The 5,522-nt window shown below is 38.4% G+C and overlaps 1 pseudogene; it reads left to right on the top strand.

Annotated features, from left to right (window-relative positions):
* Window positions 1–1,338: 1,338 nt before the first annotated feature.
* LOC142440212 (THAP domain-containing protein 5 pseudogene) lies at window positions 1,339–3,138 on the top strand (annotated as a pseudogene).
* Window positions 3,139–5,522: the final 2,384 nt, after the last annotated feature.

Here is a 5,522-nt window from a genome sequence, read left to right as displayed (position 1 = left end):
TCTGTGACTTATATATGTCCCTGTTTTACTTTAGAGACATCGTTATTATGTATGCCAGAGAACATCATCTATCATCCTCCTGGGGCATAAGGTAATTCTTTTGATAGTATCATTAATTTAGCCAGTGATGTATAATTTAAAACACTGTTGAGAACAGAACGTTATACAATTATAGGCTGGCTAGGAACTTTGCTACATGAATTCATGACTTGTACAGATTAAACCCCTAAGGGACTACATAATGGGAGTTAGTGATGGAGCAAAACTTCCAATAGCATTCATTCGCAATGTGTTTCATTGTGAATGAAGTCCAATGCTGTTTGGACTTCCTCCTTCAGTACTATCAGTTCTTGATCATATGCTGTCTATTGAAATGGTTGAATGTTGCTCAGGATTTTTTCTGTACAGTGAAACTCTATTCCTTCCATCAAATGTGGATGCTTCCTGCATCATTTGATTTTAATAGAATCCTTCAATATTAAAATTTGAGGTTTGAATTTTTTTCTTTAGTCTGTTCAGCTATGCTGAATTGTCCTTCCTTTGACCTTTTAACTTCAAATCTTTGCACATTTCCTGATAACACTCTACTCTGTCCTCCTGAGCTGCCCTCTGAAATCCCCTGTTCACCTCTTTTACTTCATCATTTCTCCCATTTTCCTTCACTACTGTATGAACAGTCTCTCATATGTCCAAGAACAAATTTCAGTCTCTTTTGATAATCCACTTTGATTTTTTCATTCTTACATTTTTAATATCTTTCTGCTTTCTTCATGTATGGTCTACTTTAAGTCATTCCACAGCTCACTGTGTCTTCTGTCAGTGTTGAATCTCTTCTTAAGATGTTCTTGAAATCCAGGTGGGATATAGGCAAAGACATATTTTCACTTTTGTGGGACTGGTTGTTCTGTTCCACAATCAGTTCCTGGCCTCATTTGGCTACTATTAGTTTCTCTGCATCTCTTCCCACAGTTACAGTTAATTTTGTTCTATTGTAGCACATCTGGTGAAGTCTATGTCCATCATCATCACCATTTACATTGTTGAAAAGGTATTTGCAACGAAGAAGTTTTGGGTCTTGCAAAATTCTGTTATGTGATCTCCAGTTTCATTTCTTTACATTCCAACTCCTGTTCTCCCCCCACCCCTTCCCTTTCTTTCCAATGTGTGCATTCCATGAACAATTATTGGAAGAATTCTTCAATTTGTTCATCACTAGATTTAGTGGTTGGTGCATAAATGTCAGTAAAGTGTGCGTGAAATGGACTTCCTTTAAAGCATGTCGAGCTTATTCTATCATAGTACTTCAACGCAGGGCTTGAAATGGTCTCCTTGACGAGAATGCCAAGCACAGCCTGGACTGGTGACCGCGCCTGGGCCGGGTCCCCCGGGGTGTCACCTGAGCAATGTCCCACTATTGTGCAGCCAGGGGTTTGCTGTAAGAACCCCTGGGGATGAACTAATAAAAGCCAGAAATGGAGTTTTTACGTTTGCTCTGCATGACAAAGAAAGACTTGAAAAATGGCTAAAGACTATGAAAGGAGATCCCTAGGTTCCTCTGTAGTGACCATCTTAGTCCAGACTCTCTTGATATCAGATGGGGTATTCGATATTGGAAACAAATATCAGCAGTTCCAACCATCTCTTTCGCATCTGATGACGATCAGGGAAAAGATGCTTCCCGGAAAAGGTCTCAGAACACAAAATGAGAAGATGAACATGAAGTGGGCCCAAAAGCCAAGTCAGAAGAAGCATTTGTATCAAGTGAGCCCTCGGTAGGCCACTGGACATCCCCTTACAGAAGGGTCTCGGGGAGGAGAGGAGCCAGTCAGGACGCAGTGTAGCAACGATGAAACATACAACTTTCCTCTAGTTCTTTAATGCTTCATCCACCCACTCTCATGATCCCAGTTCTACCTTATAAATCCAGCTGGACCAGAGGATGTACACTGGTACAGATATAAACTGGAAACACAGGGAATTCAGGACCAGTGCTGAGAGTGGCGATACCAGGAGGGTGGAGGGAGGGTGGGATGGAAAGGGAGAACTGATTACAAGGATTTATGTATAACCTCCTCCCTGGGGATGGACAATAGAAAAGTGGGTGAAGGGAGATGTTGGACAGTTTAAGATATGACAAATAATAATTTATAAATTATCAAGAGTTCATGGGAGGGGAAGGGAGGGAGGGGAAAAATGAGGAGCTGATACCAAGGACTTGAGTAGAAAGCAAATGTTTTGAGAATGCTGATGGCAACAAATGTACAAATGTGCTTGACACAATGGATGGATGGATGGATTGTGGTAAAAATTGTACAAGCCCCCAATAAAATGATTTTTTAAAGAAAACTTCAGTTAACACAGATGCTGCCCCCTAATTATGCAGAATTATTTAACTCATCTCGTTTGGTGAGGCTACCAGCTCCAAAAACAGAGTATGCAAAATCATATATTAACTCTCAATCTGGTTGCACAAGATGTTGGAAAACCAGAGTCCACTGTAGAAACCTCACTTAACCAAGGTGGAGGTGTGGGTGGTTCTCACACATCTTTTGAGGATATAATTTCTACCACTATTACTTGGACTACTTCAGATTCAGAAGATATTCAGCACTCTTTGGAAACCTAAGAAGTATTGGAAATAACTACCGATCACATTGCTAATCCAAATTTTACAGATAATTCCGTGGAAATTAAGTCAGCACAGGAACATCCCATCTTACTCAGTACAATTTCTCAAACCGTTGGAGAATTAAATGCAAATAAGGAATCTGAAACTAAGCTTTTTGTCCCCATTGAAAAGTGTAAGGCTCGAGTGAATACTTTTGTACCTGCCCAACAAAACACGGTGGGCCTGGAGGACACAGACACCCAAGACTCCTTAGACATGGATGTTGCCTATGGAACAGAGGCTTTCAAATCGACATTCTTACTGCAGACAAGAAATAAATAAGGCACATCTTTGGCGGAAAGTCTAAGCTACACTCAGAGATAATGCTTCTTGAACTACAAGAGCAACCACCTCTGGCATGGTTAAAGTAAGCTCTAAGAAGGCAGCTGCCACAGGAAAACTGGCTCTCTAAACAACACGTCAAGATTAGAGGAAATCATTTAACAACATACCAAGTTACTATGTTATAAGGCATTTTAAAGCTAAAATTTTTACAAGGGTTTTTTTTTTTGCAGCCAAACCAAATTATTTATAAAGTGAACTTTTCTCGTGTGAAATACTCATCTTATGGAAGCTCTGAAAGCCTCTAACATCATGAACTACAAGGCATTCTGCTGTGATGTTCAATTTTTAGAAAAAAAATCAGAGAACTGTTGGGTATAGAGAAAACTGTGTAATTTTTTTTCAAATTGAAGTTACTTATAGTAAATAATGTAATTAAGTCATTAAATGAGATAAACTGATGATGGTCAGAAGAGCCCAGAATAGACATTAGGCCCAGGAATCTATCCTGAGTCTACCATTGGCATGTAACTTAGACAAGTGACTTATCAAACTGCAGCCCCAGTCCCTACTCTATAAAAGAAGGGCATTTACTAGATCTCTGACGTGCTCTGTTTCTTCCCTTTTGTACTTTTGACAAGATAGGTTTTCTGCATAGGATAGTCGACGAGGAGCCCTGGTCATACAGTCACTGGGCGCTTGGCTGCTAACCCAAAGGCTGGTGGTTTAAATCCTCCAGCCACTCAGTGGGAGGAAGCTGTGGCACTCCGCACCTGTAAAGACTTGTATCCTCAGAAACCCCATAGGGGAGGTCTCTGTCCCTTAAGGTTGCTATAACTCAAAATTCACTTGATATAGTATGGACCTCATGGTTTATACTTCATCGTAATAGGAGTTGGCTAGAAGTTCAGGTTACTAATTATTGGAATAACCGCAATAATTATTCAATTCTGTGTTTAACTTTTGGCTATAGTTTTTCACCTATATTATAAAATAATTCTTTGGTAATGCCATTCCAGTTGAAATAAGGACCCAGTCACTCATACAGTTCTTAGAAGTGTTATAAACACTGGAAAATTTGTATGTCAGTACATTGTATGTGATTGACTATTTCATATATAATTGTTTGTACTTTTAAACAAGCTATAATTATATTTATAACAAATATAAAAATTAGGTTAAGTATATATTTAAAACATAGTCTATTTCTTAATAAGTGTAGCTTTTTAACGTGGGTGCCTAAGTCATTTCTAAATTACAGAACCATAGAGTAATATGAGGAGGTTCAAAAAAGTGTGGAAGTGGAATTAAAAGATAATGGAGTTTTTCTTTGAATTTTTTTAAAGTCCCTGTACTTAAAATTACACATTATCACACATGAGTGTTTTACTAAGATTTACGAAAAATTATAGAAATTGTGTTGATGGCCTTAGAGAAAAGAAGAGATGCTGGTACTTCTAAAAATACTATTTAAATATAAAAGATTTTAAGAAAAAAGATATAAAAGGAAGCACAATGTGGGAAAAATAAGTGTTTCCTTAAAATTGTCAGTTAATAGAATGAAATATACTACTACAGGATAGTTTATGGTTTTAGACAAGTTCCTATCAGTTTTATCTGTAAAATAAAAGATAGCATTTTCTACTTTTTGTAATAGATTTGAGAATTCTATAAGGGAACATTATTTTTGAACCTGAAAAATAGGAGGTGTTCAATAAACTTGGTGGACGCGGAGTGGCAAATAGTGAAACCAAAAATGAATGACAAGCACTGTCCCTCCTACTTCAGGACGCCATATGATGGTCTAGTTCAAAATGGTCACGACCAAGCTGGTTCAGCTCACTAATGCCTCGTAATTGATCTTCATGACTTTCGTTTTATTGTTGGCGACCTCCCATTTCCCCAGATTTAAATTTCATACAAACCCCTATTATTAATGGGTGTTTGCAGCTGTTTATTCTTATTTTGTGGTGTGCTCCACCAGCTAACAAAGGTCCTGAAAGTCTTCTCCATCCCGGTCATCGTGCTTCATTGGACTTTGAAGTGGTAGCTGCTCCTTGGTTGTATTCTGAGTTCCTTACAACCGGAGCGGCCCACCTGCAGGACCGTACCTCTCATTGTTCTGCAGGGGCTCCCAGGGTGTACAGTGACTAGCCCCTGATGTGGACAGTCCACTCTTTCTTCTTAGCTTGGCAGTTCTGCTGGAAATTCTTCCCATTGGGCGACCTTGCTTATAATTGAAATAATTGTGACATCGTTTCTAGCTTCACAGCAGTACACAAGCCATCATAATATGGAAAAATGACAGACGAGTATTTGTTATTTAATAGGGTATTCTTTAATTTCAGAATTCTTTTGATTTTCCTATAGTTTTGTGTTTTTAAAAATTTCTTGTTTAGCTTTGTTGTGGTGACACATCATTTTTATATGATTTCAGTCATATAAAATTTAGTTAGCTTTGCTTTATGGTCCAGAATATAGTTTATCTTCATGAATACTTCAAGTGGACTTGAAAATAGCGTGCAATCTGCTATTGTTGGACAAGAACTCTCCACATGCCTGGTGAGCCTAA

The sequence above is a fragment of the Tenrec ecaudatus genome, chromosome 2 (assembly GCF_050624435.1).
Source record: "Tenrec ecaudatus isolate mTenEca1 chromosome 2, mTenEca1.hap1, whole genome shotgun sequence".
Taxonomy (NCBI): Eukaryota; Metazoa; Chordata; class Mammalia; order Afrosoricida; family Tenrecidae; genus Tenrec; species Tenrec ecaudatus.
This window is presented reverse-complemented; position numbering and strand designations above follow the sequence as displayed.